Source organism: Sinohyriopsis cumingii, chromosome 3 (genome assembly GCF_028554795.1).
Source record: "Sinohyriopsis cumingii isolate HCF-2022 chromosome 3, ASM2855479v2, whole genome shotgun sequence".
NCBI lineage: Eukaryota > Metazoa > Mollusca > Bivalvia > Unionida > Unionidae > Sinohyriopsis > Sinohyriopsis cumingii.
Window position 1 is genome coordinate 41,725,048 of NC_142963.1, and position 15,090 is coordinate 41,740,137.

At 35.0% G+C, this 15,090-nt stretch overlaps 1 protein-coding gene across 2 annotated transcripts in view; it reads left to right on the forward strand.

Moving 5' to 3' along the window:
* Window positions 1-15,090, forward strand: part of LOC149802752 (disks large homolog 5-like) — a 198,877-nt gene that overhangs the window by 46,820 nt on the left and 136,967 nt on the right. The window contains exon 1 of one of the 2 annotated variants that reach the window (XM_089952175.1): window positions 13,612-13,764. The exons of the other annotated variant lie outside the window; for it this stretch is intronic. The gene's annotated coding sequence lies outside the window, so the exon portion shown is untranslated. Of the gene's footprint in view, window positions 1-13,611; window positions 13,765-15,090 lie in introns of those variants that run through there. 2 annotated transcript variants of the gene reach the window in all.

Here is a 15,090-nt window from a genome sequence, read left to right on the forward strand (position 1 = left end):
TAGTGAAACCCCTTGAAATTACTATAAATACATTTTTTATCATTAAAATTTTGCACAATTCATTAATTTCAGTTTACCAATTTTTTGAAGCAACAACTGTAAAGTCATCAATATTGTTTATGCTGCAAACTGCAAATGGGTGGAATCATTTAAAATTTATTGTTCGGAGGTGTTTCGATTTTTTGAAGCTGACTGATTTAACTTAAAATGAGATAGAGTGAGTTGTAGCATAGTGTGTTTATTGTGATTATTGTTGACATTTACATTTTATTAATATATTGATCTTGTTATTTTGTTTCAACACATGCATTTATGCTTTTGTGTTCAGTTTGTTACTTTTGACATCACTTTATAGCACATTAGTTAGTGAATAGCTATATCAGGCAGTGAAAATGGGAGCACATTGTCTTCTCCAAGGATTTCAGGTTAGCCAGCCTGGGGCTGGCTTGAGTGGTTATCAAACCTGCAACTAGCCAGTAAATATGAGTGAATATTGTTGCAAAATTGTTCTTTTGCTGGTCTATTTCTGTACTAATTTCAAAATTTGGGCATGTGAACCTTATTTTATAATGGGGGCCAAGTGGTTTGACATGCTCACCTTCACAGATCACTCACTTCTCAACTTTAGCATAGTATTAGAAACAATTAATTTTGGAAATTGTCACTTTAGTCAGGTGTAAAAATTACTAGTTAGTCTATTGTTTGCGCTAGCTGTAATGTGTTCCAGTATGTGTGCTGGGTTTTATTACAATTCATGCATCATTGGTCCACCTCACAATTGGAATTTGGCAGCTACCTTACCACGTTTTAAATAAGTTTTATATTATGGGGGTTCAGTTTCATGCAAAAACAAAATTTTGGACCAAAGACTTGTTCAAATTTTCAAAATAGATGGGTTTCTGTTTACTAATATTTTTTATAGACATTAAAGGAGGAAACATTTAGGACCAGAACATATTTTCAATGTTAAGACACTTTTGATTTAGTAAGGTTTAGCCAAAATATTTTTAGATGAATAAGATGGTAATTTACATGTGAAATTTGTTATCACTACAATTTGTGATCTTAAACCATAAAACAGTTTTCCTGTTTATTTTACATCTGAACATGGCATCATAGGAGTCTTTGTTGATGGTTACAAATTTAGGAGCTGCATTTCTCATGTCAGCCTTCATGTTTGCTTGCCTAAGTTTGTCAGATCACTTGTTCCATATTGACTATATAACTGGCCGAAACTATTTTGACTCTGTTGCACGATTGGATGCAGCCAAATTTTTTTAATTCAGATGGTTTGTTATAATTACTAAGGGAGATAATTTGAAATAACTATAGCAGCCTCTGTCAACACGTATGTTAGACCTTCCAATGCAAGCTTTTCTTCCCAGTCAAGGCATTTAGCATCAGTAAAGTCATCGAATGTATTATCTAACAGGACAAATAATGACCTGTCATTGTTCAGATGATCTCACTTTCTGTAGTAACTCATGTAAAGGGCACTTATTCAAACACTTTCTGCTTCTTACAGACCATTAAGGTTGATGTGGAATGAAGTGGAGTAACAACCATTGGCTGTGAAGATGTTACCTCATGGGATTTAGAAGTGTCTGATAGATGGTCATTTAGTATGATTATAGTACTTACATATCAGGGAATGTCTCTTGTCCAGTATTTGGACAGACAAAATTTATCATGTACTGCTAAAAGTGCATATACATTTTGTTGATGTCATTGACAAGTGGAGGTCATCTTTTACTGACAGATTCATGACCTTAGGTAACCCTGCCTGAAGTTAGCACTTCTGGTATTCACACCATTTTGGGATTCCATAAAACCTTGAAATATCTCTGGAATTGTGAGGTGTTGCTTAAACAGTCCATTGAATTTGAAGAAGAAAAATCTTGCCTTGACAGATAAGACATGGTGAAAAAAAAGCCTGTTCTTATTATGACCCAGCTTACCCTTCTAAATTCCAATAGGCTCTCTTTTTTTCTTCGGAATTTAGTATTTTTCATTCAGAAGACTTTATAGTTGTTCAGTTTGGCACTTGGAACTAATAGAGAATATATTTCATGTATTATTAAGGAATTTGCATTTTTTATTTTAAAAAAATAGACCCACCAAGCCAGTTTGTTTCCACCCTTTTACAGAAAGCACACAAGCTATGTTAAAAGTCTAAATCAAAAATAATAATAATAATGAGGACTTTGTATAGCACCGAATCTTTAGAAGCTCTAAGCGCTTTACAACATTAGACAACACCTATAAGATAAAAAACATATAATGATATGATTACAAAAACAAACACCATGAAATTAGAAAACATAAAAAAAACATGCTGAGAATATTTAAGGTAGGAAACATTATTAAGTCTTTAAGTTTGTTCTTGCAGTCGAAATAAGTGAGTTTTGAGAGCACTCTTGAATGGGATCACTGTGTCTTTGTGTCTAAGTTCAGTGGGCAATTCATTCCATGTTGCTGGGCCCTAGTATGCTAAAGAACGCTGCCCATATGACTTTGTTTTCATAGTGGGAATAATGAGTATACGATTGTCAGAAGAGGAGCGTAAGTATCTTGCTGGTGTGTACACATGGGTGAGGTCGGATAGGTATGTGGGACTAGAGTCCGTTAGTGAAATGTAGCACAGAGAACAAATTTTGTGCTTGATTCTGGAGTGAATGGATAGCCAGTATAGGGTACAGAGCAGTGGGGAGGTGTGCTCTGATCGTGGTACTCTAAGTATGATCTGAGCAGCTGTGTTTTGAACTTTTTGAAGTTTTTGGAGCAGATATTGAGATGAACCAGACAGAATTGAGTTACAGTGGTCCAGTCTTGAAAGTACTAATGAACACACAAGTGTTTTAGTGGCATCAGCTGAAAGATATTTGCGAATGGAGCTGTTGCGTCTCAGCTCAAGATATGCAGCCTTGCATATGTTCATGACATGTTGGTGCATTGTGAGAGTACTGTCCAGAGTAACACCTAGGTTTCGTACTGATTATGTGAATTTAATGTTGGTATTGCTGAATTCACACAGAAAGCACATAATTGTTGACTCAAGACTCGACAGTACATCCCTGTACAAAGTCAAACACTGATAATTAAAATAAATTACTCTGCCTCTTGGGACAGGTGTCACCCTGAAACACCTGTGATCAGAAGAGAAGTGACTCTAATTATAACATTAATCATATGGAATTCTACCCCTCCAGCTTGGTCATTAACCCTGAAATTGAGACCTTAAGGGAAGCAATGGTAGACTACAGTCAGTAGAATACAAGAAGAAATATCATAGTTGACATTCATATGATATTTTAGTTTAAGTAGAGTTACTTTGTCACTTTCTAAGGCAGTATTGTGATCATTACTGTTTTTATGACCAAAACTTGGTCATTCAAGTTAAGGGAGCAATAACCTTTTATGCCAACTGTTCAGATCATTCTCTGACTACATATACCAAACTTGATAGATCCAGATATATCTGCTGATTGTGCAGTGGCAGATCAGGGTCTGTGCAGTTTGTAGTTGGATGAGATTTATGAGTGAATTTATTTGGCATATATGAGGTAGCGGTGTTTATGCAAGCATGTGTGCAAACACAAATATATATATGTGCACATTATAACAAGGTAGTCTGGTTCCATTACTGCCAACTGTGTTATATACCAAACTGCTTTATTGTGAGTGCAGCATTATGCATGGAAGGAACCTCAATACATTGAGATTAGGATAATAAACCAAACTGCAGTATAGAGGAAACATATTTTTTTAATATAATGGCATCATGAAAAGGAAATAAAGATAAGAATACTTTTCACCTTGTCTTCTTTCAGCCCATATTGTTATATATTGGTATGATTTTGGTCACAGGGTTCATAGTGATACCATGTGGTCAAGCTTATCCATCAAAACCTTGAAATCTACCCTATGAATTTAAAGTAATTCACAGTAGTAAAGAGATTGAACGAGTAGAATTGCTACTGGAGAATGCAAATGGTTGTATCTGTAGATTTACAAGTATATATATATATATATATATATATATATATATATATATATATATATATATATATATATATATATATATATATAAGGGGTGATGCACAGCGTCTTCAGAAACATATTTTGTAAAAATGGGCAATCATCAGTCTATACATAAGAAATGCATTAATAGTGCCATTAAAATGAACATTTTAATTTTAATTAAATTATTAATTTGGGTCAGAATGATTATTTTAGGGATACATTGATATGCTAGAAAAGATATCTGCATTGAACTTCAAATCTCTTGCAGTGGAAAAACATCTGCTTGGATTTGTCACATGCATTTTTATTCCATGTTTTCTGTATGGAGGTTAGGGAAAAGCATAACAGATTTGTGTCTTGGACATTTAATTTTCATTGGGGAGAGGGGGCATCTGAAATTTTCATTCTAACCAGGATACTTTTTTTGCCTTTACCTTGAGATAATTAATAGTTTTTTAACTAATAATACTAATTCTAATAATAAAATGTTTATTTAATGAAGGTGACAATTAGTATTGAACTAATCTTCCAGGTGGCTCTCTGCATATTTACATAGAGAGTACATGTACACAGTTGCACACACAATAATAATAATAATAATAATAATAATAATAATGATAATAATAATAATAATAATAGCATTGATAATAAGATAGATATATACATGGACAAAATAGACAGAATATTCTGTAAGAACATGCTTCTGCTAGATACAGATATAATGGATATAATTAGTTCTTTCTGTCAGCTAATCAGAATAAAAATATTTGTTTCAAACTATCTGGGTGGGCCATGAATTTCTCTCTTACAAAAACCCTAGCCCCATCTCACACCAAAAATGAAATGGGTTATCCCTAACTTGGTTTATCAGAGGTCATCTAATTGTTCTTTACTATGGCTGCAGTTTTATTTTTGTATTGGGAGTAGGAATTATGGGTGCCCACCAATCATAACAGTGTAATTTTTATCTTTATTTATTTGGTAGGACTGAAAGAAGTGAAGCCAGTAATTTGGAGGATCTCAAGACCAGATAAGCAATGATAGATCTAGGTTACACTCTGTTGTTTACTTTATGGAATGTAACATCAGACTGTCTGACCCCCCCCCCCCCCCCCCCGCACAAAAGTATGAAGAAAAAATATTTTTTTTTATTGTAATTTTTATTTATTTATCTTACTTTTTGTACAGTGGTTGGGACACACTAGGTCCGGGGGAACCATCTTAAAATATAGCTTACATACAGGCAGTCAAGAAGTGGTAGGAAAGGAGAAAATTAGCATTTGTTTATGTATGAACATGAATATACTTTTAATGACTGGATACAGGAAGGGAGGGAGATGGAGAGATTATATATGAACATGAATATAACAACTTTTAATGAATGGATACAGGAAGGGAAGGAGATGGAGAGATTATATATGAACATGAATATAACAACTTTTAATGAACGGATACAGGAAGGGAGGGAGATGGAGAGATTATATATGAACATGAATATAACAACTTTTAATGAATGGATACAGGAAGGGAGGGAGATGGAGAGATTATATATGAACATGAATATAACAACTTTTAATGAATGGATACAGGAAGGGAAGGAGATGGAGAGATTATATATGAACATGTATATAACAAATGTAATGAATGGATACAGGAAGGGAGGGAGATGGAGAGATTATATATGAACATGAATATAACAACTTTATTGAATGGATACAGGAAGGGAAGGAGATGGAGAGATTATATATGAACATGAATATAACAACTTTTAATGAACGGATACAGGAAGGGAGGGAGATGGAGAGATTATATATGAACATGAATATAACAACTTTATTGAATGGATACAGGAAGGGAAGGAGATGGAGAGATTATATATGAACATGAATATAACAACTTTTAATGGACGGATACAGGAAGGGAGGGAGATGGAGAGATTATATATGAACATGAATATAACAACTTTATTGAATGGATACAGGAAGGGAAGGAGATGGAGAGATTATATATGAACATGAATATAACAACTTTTAATGAATGGGATACAGGAAGGGAAGGAGATGGAGAGATTATATATGAACATGTATATAACAAATATAATGAATGGATACAGGAAGGGAGGGAGATGGAGAGATTATATATGAACATGAATATAACAACTTTATTGAATGGATACAGGAAGGGAGGGAGATGATATATGGATATGAATATAACAACTTTAATGTATAGCTACATACATGAGGAGAGAAACAACAAATTTAATGAATGGATACAGGAAGGGAGGGAGATGGAGAGATTATATATGAACATGAATATAACAACTTTATTGAATGGATACAGGAAGGGAGGGAGATGATATATGGACATAAATATAACAACTTTAATGTATAGCTACATACATGAGGAGAGAAAGAGAGAGAGAGACAGAGAGATCCTGTATTGCATTTCTGGTGCAGTACTAATATTTAGTGATTTGTTGTGTAGATAATAATAATAATAAAGACTTTAGAGAAGATGACTCAATTAGTCATAGAACTAATCTACCGTGAAGCCTTCTATCTGTTATGTACAATATACAGCATATACAGTACATACAACATGATGTGAAAAATCTGGTTTGACACTAAATAATAAAGTATTTCTACAAATCAAAGTATCAGGCCTGGAACATATGCACAGGCATCTGTGAACACATAAACTGATATAAAATATAGAATATCATCCTGCATTGAAAAAATTCAGCTGTGAAAATGATGAAAAATTGCAGAAAAGCAGTTGGTATTTATTTTACTAAAACTAATCAGTGCAGGCTAGGACAAATTCAGTTGGTCCACTTGGAAGCCAGTCTATCATCAACACTGATAATGTAATTAACATAAAGTCCACATTTTAATTTCCATGCTAGACTTCAGTATTTTCACCTTTAAGCACTTTATATACAAATATTCAGTATCACACATTTAACATGCATATACACTCTGACATAACTGAATTACATGACATTTTAGATGCATACTGTTGTAAACAAATTCATGCACTTTTAGAGGGGGGGGGGGAAAAAGTACACATTTAGAATGTAAATAAAGAATTTTGATATGTTTGCAAAATATATGGCTTTAGGGTAAGTATCATTTGCAGTGAATATATATGAATTCATTATCTTGTAAATCAAGTAACTTTCTGTAATATTGCAAAGATGTAAAGACCTAGATTAGCTTTTGAAAGCAATATTGTTTTCCATTTTCATTCTAAAATGTAAAGAGTCTTAAATGTTTGAAAAGTAAGTGTCTTCTCACATGTTATTGGAGATCAGTTTTCAGCAGTATGATACCTCTCGTATTAAATTGGTTAACTTTAACCCTGCAAGATCAAACATTATATTTTGTTCAGTCATGTTGTGGTAGGTAATATGAATACTGTATATTGATGTTAAATTTAGCTGAAAGGTTTTTGTTTTTGAAGATTCCCAGATGATATGAGAAAGAGAATCAGGTGAATTTTGTTAAAAAAATGCATATATTATAATTTAATATTTTGTTCAAAATTGTGAAGTAAGAGTTGGAAATATTCAAAATTTTGTAACAGTGGGTTTGCTCATATTATCTGGCATGTGCTTATGACTAGACAAATATGGTAGGTTTCATATGTGGACATATATATAAATGCAATGCTTAAACAGATGGACATATTCATATCTGGTGGCCTAAGTGGTTAGAGTGTGCACCTCATATACGGAAGGTCATGGGTTTTAACCCAAGCCGAATCATACCAAAGACTTATAAAAACGGTACTTAACAGCTGCCTTGATTGGTTCTCAGCATTAAGAGGTTAGTGTTAGGAATTGTTGCCCTGGTGTCAGGATAATGTGACTGGGTGGGACATGATGCTACATGTCTGCAGTATGATGCCCCAGTGCTAGACATCACTTTAAACTGCCACACTGCAGGCATCATAGCAGTATGACTCAAATTGGTCAAGTTATGTTAAAAATCCAAATCACACACATTACAAATGTGTGTATTGATCACCGACATAGATTTGCAAGACACACCAACACAGTACAATACATAGATACAATGGGACAAAACCCTACTAGTGCATAACTTGTATAAATAAGGAAGTAAAGCATTTTAAAAAAGTAGAAATTTAAAGTGAATTTAATGTTTAGGTAGCTAAAAGTACACAGGTCCTGAAAGATTAAAACAAAGTCTAAGCAACTTAAAATTAAAGGTTAAAATGAAAGTTTAAACTAAAGCAAAAGGACCAATTTAGAACTATGCAGGACTGCTCTGGTGGCCTAGTAGTTAGAGCATTTGCCTTGGAATATGGAGGTCATTGGTTCGATATCCAGCCAAGTCATACCAAAGACTTACAAAAATGGTACTAACAGCTGCCTCGCTGGCACTTACCATTAAGAGGTTAGTGTTAGGACTGGTCGGCCTGGTGGTACAATAATGTGACTGGGTGGGACATCATGCTTCATGTCTGTGGCATGATGCCCCAGTGCTAGACATCACTATAAACTGCCACACTGCAGACATCGTAGCGATATGACTGAAAAATTGTTAAAGCTACATTAAAACTCCTAATCTCACACACACACACACACACACACACACACACACACATACACACACACACACACACACACACACAGAGAACTATGCAGAAAAGCAGATTAAGTTGTTCTTAAAAAGAATTGAGCTTACATAGGGCACTTCTGGTAAATAAGACATGACAATAAAACAAAACAGTAACTCAGATATTGTCATCATTAAGGTAAGAGAGATGGTCTTATTATTTGCAGATATTACATTTACAGTCTTTACTATTCCAGGTTAAAACTCTCTGTAGTTCTGGTTCTAAATCTGCACATCATCAGGATTTACATTTTTGATGTAAGAAAAAGTTTATGTTGACTGTATGATCATCATACACAAATCTCAGTGCACACTCTTCAATGTTTTCAAGTTTAGTAATGTTATTGTCACTGCAGAAATTGGAAAGGATATATATATATGTTAAAAACTACAGAACTATCAATCTGATCAGCCACCTGAGCAGAGTCGTCCTAAAGATAATTCTCAACAGACTAAAGCCTCAAGGAGAGAAAATTATTGCTGAAGAGCAGGCAGGATTCTGAGCAGGAAGGAGTACACTGAACAAATATTCAGTCTCAGACTCATTTGTGAGAAATACCTTCAGCATCAGCAGAATCTATACCACGTCTTAATAGATTTCAAAAAGACCTTTGATTCGGTATGGCATGCAGTCTTATGGGCAACTATGAGGAAGTACAACATTAGCTCAGTTGTTGAGCACCTCTATGACAAAGCCGTCAGTGCTTTCCTCATCAAAGGCAGCAGACGAAATTGGGTTCGAACAACAGTTGGAGTCACACAGGGATGTATACTGTCACCTACACTCTTCAACATTTTCCTGGAAAGGATCATGAAGGATGCCTTGCGTGACCATAAGGGCACTGTCAGAATCAGAGGAAGAACAATCACCAACCTTCCCTTCGTAGATGATATTGATGGTTTAGCAGGAGATGAAAAAGGACTGGCTGACTTGGTTGAATGCCTTGACACAACCTCCAAACTGATGACAAAGGTCAGTGGATAGAAGCTGGAAAGAGTCACGAGTACTTGGGATCAATTATCACAGATGAGGGCTCCAAACCAGAACTACTTTGCAGAATTGCCCAGACAACAGCAGCAATAGCAAGGTTGAGACCCGTATGGAAAGATATCAAGATTGCTTTTGGTTCCAAAATAAGGCTGATGTGTTCTATTGTCATATCCATCATTCTGTATGCTTGTGAAACATGGACACTCACATCAGATCTACAAAGAAGGATTCAAAACTTCAAAATGAGATGCTACCACAAGATCTTAGGCATCTCATATATTGACCGTGTAACCAGTGAAGAAGTCCACAGCATGATCCAATGAGCCATCGGATCATATGAAGACTTCTTTATCACTGTAAAAATGTGTAAACTGAAGTCTCAAGATCATCTGGACTGGCAAAAACAATTTTGCATGGCACAGTGCGAGGGTGCAGAAGAAGAGGCAGACAGAAAAACAGATGGGAAGACAACATTAAGGAGTGAACATGTATCGGATTTGGAGAGTCCCAAAGGGCAGTAGAGAACAGGGGAAAATGGAGAAAATTGGTTATAAAGTCAGCTGTGGTGCCCCAATGACCACTTGAGTTAAGGGATTGATGATGATGATGATGAAATATATGTTAGATCATCATTTTGTTGAATCTAGTTAGCTTCTGACCAACATATTTCAAAACAGATACCTGTAGTTGTCTTGAAGATTTTCTACTAAGGTCTTTACTTGTGAAAAAAATGCAGTTGATAGTTAATGGTGATTCCTAGCAGCTTGACAATTTCTCTGTGGTTCATAACAGTACTGCTTATCTTAAGTACAAGCTTCATACTGAATGTATTTTTACCCACAACTAATGCATGAAACTTTTCATGGTTGGCTTACGTTTTGTTCGCGGTGAACCAGTCAATCAGAATGTTTGACTTTGTTTCAAGTGTGTCAGAGTGTCAAAATTGGGCGAAGAAAAGGACAAAGTGTTGTCATCAGCATTGTTATACCAAGAGCCATATTTAATAAAATAAAAAATATAATTGATAAAATCATTAAAGAGTAAAGGTCCAAAGATTGACCCCAGGGGAACCCCTTTTTGAATTTCAATCCAGGTACTCAAGACACACTTCATCTTAATTTACTGCGTTTGATTTGTCATAACTTTGTAATAAATCTACTGCACTATCTGGCATACCGTTAGCTTGCAAATGAGAATATCTTGAGGGAGACATTCAAAAGCCTTATATCTGTCCAGAACTACAGCTACATATTTGTTCTCATTATGAGTCTTCTCCTATTCTTCATCTAAATAAAGCAGAAATACTTGTTAAAATGTTCTCAAAAATGATGCTAACTGGGTTGCAAACAGTTTGGATATAATGGATAGGTTGCTGACAGGTTTGTTGTTACTTTCCTAAAGAGCATTGTTCTTTTTGAAAATCTGAACGACTTGAGCTTCCTTCAGACAATTAGGAAAACTGTTTGACAGCATAGTTTTATAAATTAGATCTTAAACATGACCAACAATGATTGGTACCCCAGCTATTAACATTGGAATGGAAATCACCCCTACAACCCACCCCACCCCAGACTATTTTGAATTCAAGCTTCTTAACATTTTGTAAACTTCTTAATGGTTAACCTGTTATAAATTAAAAAGTCTTTGTGTCTGTTATCCTTATAAGCCTTGATACTTTAGTGACTTAAAGAGTCATCTTGCCAATGTCAAATTTACATTTTCCAAAAGGACTGTCCTCGTGGCCTAGTGGTTAGAGCATCTGCCTCAGAAGCAGGAGGTTGCAGGTTCAAACCCCAGCCAAGCCATAACAAAGACTTGTACCAATTTTGCTAGCAATCGCCTTGCTTGGCACTCAGCATTAAGAGGTTAGTGTTACAACTGGTTGGCCTGGTGTCAGGATAATGTGACTGGGTGGGACATGATACTACATGTCTGTGGCTTAATACCCCAGTGCTAGACATCAGTACAAACTGCCATGTTACAGACATCGTAGCGATATGATTGAAAAATTGTTAAAGCTACATTAAAAATCCAAAACACACACATACACCTTTTTTAAAAATATCTAGAATATTTCTTGGGTATTGTTTATAATTTTTGTACCTTCAGCGAGAATGTCGTTGTCATTATTGTTGTAGGGTTTAACGCCATTTTTCAGCACACGATAGGCTATACATGGTGGCCAGTATTAATGGTGGAGGAAGAACCCGGGAAAACCCTGGAAAGAACCATTGACCCACGAGAAGCTACTGGCAAGCGTTCTCATGTACCCACATTAGCCGAATTGGAGACTCGAACCCTCAACAAGAATGATCTAATCTTAACTGTCAAAACATTTATTAGAAAAATACAGAAAATATGGCTTAACAGTGGACCAAGTTCCTAGATATGATGCCCCAACACATCATTCAAGAAAGTACGTTCTCAGAGACGTATTCATTATTTACCAGTTTTCTCTCCTTTCTATAGTTTTCCCCAGGCTTTGCATGGTCTGTATACCAATTGTAATATATAAACATCCTATGTTTTATAACCTTCCTTAGTTCTTTGTTCATATAAGGCATTAGTTTCCTATGTGGATATCTGTTTTGATTGGAGAATGTCCATAACACAGAGAAAATTCATTTTCTATATGGATATCTCCGTTTTAATTGGAGACTGATTGTCTCACATTTAACAAGACTTTTTCAAATTCAGTGTGGTAAGAGTAAGTAGAGCATTCTGTAAATTGTTTGTTGTTCATTTACATGAAATGATCTTTGAAACTAATAATATATTTTTATTCTGGCTGCAGACTGCGCAGTGTCTGTTAGCCACTATTTTGAAATTGAGTAAATCCAGCAAACTGATTTAAGGTATTCATAAATTGGACTCATTTGCAAGTATTATGTCAAGACAAGATGGATTGCAACCATTCTCAAAACACGTCAGTTGTCTAATTAAGAATGCAATAAAAAATATCAGATATATATGCCTTAGGCAGTGATTTGGAAAGGTCCTGCATATGAAAATTTAGGACACCACTGATAATAAGGTGTTCCACATTTAACCATAGTTTTGTCTGGATGTTTCCAACTGTGCATAAAAATACTTGAGCATTTGCCGTAATTTTATGCATTCCATAGAATTGTGTCCATTATGCAAGTCAAATACTTGCACCTTTGCCATTATATACCTAAAACTTTGATAAGATTTTGATTAGTTTTACTTGATTCATTGAAGTTCCCTTTAAAGTTTCCTTAAGGCTCCCAGTCACTGCCAGACCCCATGAAGAAAAATATGTACATATAGGTAGAAGTCCACATAAATAGATGTATTATGTCAGTAAAGTCCACAATTAAGGTAGTACATAGACTTCTTGCATCATTTTATCATCCATTCATTATTGTTTAAAATAAATGTGTGATGAAGGCTGTGATTACAGTATATACTTGTGTATAAGACAAGTTCAGTTGCAGACTGCACAGACCTAGATCTGCTGTCGCATAATTGGCCAGCAGGTCTGGGTCTGTGCAGTTTGTTTAGAGTAGTTAGTAGAACAAACAAGATAGAGCCTGACCTGCAGGTGCATTATGCTATGGCAGATCAGGATCTTTGTTTAGAAATTGACCCCTCTTATAATCAAGTATAGACAGTAGTTTGACGGTACACCTAATTAATAGACATATGCGGAGTTTTAACCACCTTTAATTCTGCAATTTGAGTCACACTTACATTCATTACCAAAAGTTTATAGGGTAGATTAGGTCACCATGATGGAAGAAACTTGATCATGTTTCGGAGTCAATTTCAGTCTTTTTGAGAGGACTGATTTTTTCATTTTTCTGCAATAGGCGGCTGTACTAGCTTTACCTGGTTGTTTATCATAACTTGGCATAGATAGACAGGTCAAGTCAAAGAGGACATGTGTCCATCAGAGCGGAAACTGTCTAGAGGCATTCTAGACTGATAATCAACTTTTCTGGATTATTTTCCCTGGGAAGACAAAAATATTATTGTTTTTAACAAGTTATTCTCAGCAGAGTATAGATGTGTGTTTTGAAAGTGTTGTACATGTACCATGTTACTTTCTGCAGTTACCCTCCAACCCTCGGTTGAATGGCTAAATTGGTGAGTTTGTTCTTTTTATGTTCAGAGTTCAGAGTGGGAGGGAAGATCACTGGTTATATTCTGTTTACCTTCCTTATCCTGCCTGACATATGCTTGATAAGTATTTATTGCAGGTTTAATAACATGTTTTATATGGTGGAGTAAGGGAACCTTAGTAGCTGCACAAATGCCTTTTTAAAATTTTATAATATTAATGGATGGATCTTTTATGTATGTTCGCTGGGGATATCTTTTCCAAAAACCTGCAACAGTGGCCACCATTTTAATGTTCCATCTTAGAGACAAAACATCATTTGTCTCAGCTTCCTTAGCCAATATTGTTGACTATAAAAGTGCTAGGAATTTATACATGTTCGTGCCACTGATCAGTGATCCAACCCAGTATCTTTTGGCAACAGATCTCAAGATGCTAACCTCATGAATCTTTCTCTCCAGTTTTAAATGAAGTTAGTTTTAGATACATAGGTGTTCTTCTTATTGTTATCTGATAGACTTACCATCACAGTTATTTAATTGTTGACCTGGAAGCCCAGTTTGTTAATTTCCAGGGTATTTTTCTTGACAGCGCAGAACAGATGTCTTTTTGAGATGGTTCTGACCTACTTCGGTAAGAATAAAGGGGTAGTGAATTGTTGAACAATTTAAGAATATTCTGTTCTACATCTGCAACAAGAGAAAAATATCAGCTCTAGAATGTGTCTGCATTTCTCCTTTTAATGTTTTTGCTTAAACAAGTGAAACATATATGTATTGTCTTCCTCAATTACAAAGAAATGCATTTTCTTTACAGTTCTGTATTATTTATGTATAGTATACAGCCAGGTGCAAACTAGTTGCTATAATGATAAATTGGTTATCATGACAGTAAATAGTAAAGGTGGGGAAATGAACCTAAGTTTATAAACTGATTATTGGAAAGTGACCTGTTGTTTTTATTCCCCATCCTGAAATATTGACCTATTCCAGCTTGTAACTCGACATGTTTGAGTTTGAGCCCCAGATAAGCATTGTTTTGATTTGCTTTGTTACTTGCCTATGCTTTTGTCAATTGGGTATTTTAAAAATACAGTTGAGTAAAGAAATAAATTTGCACATCAAATTGAATTTAATTAGGTAATAACACAAAAGCACCATTTACATGTACAGTTACAGTAGCACAATGGAATCTTTATGTTGTGAGTTGCTGTAATGTTTTTTGTTTTCAGTATGGCTGAAACTGATGATAAAATACTATCTAAAACATTGGCAACAATTGCACATGCCAGGTTCACACATTCCTCAAGGGAACTGCCTAATATACCAGATACAATAATTGCAGAACCTGAC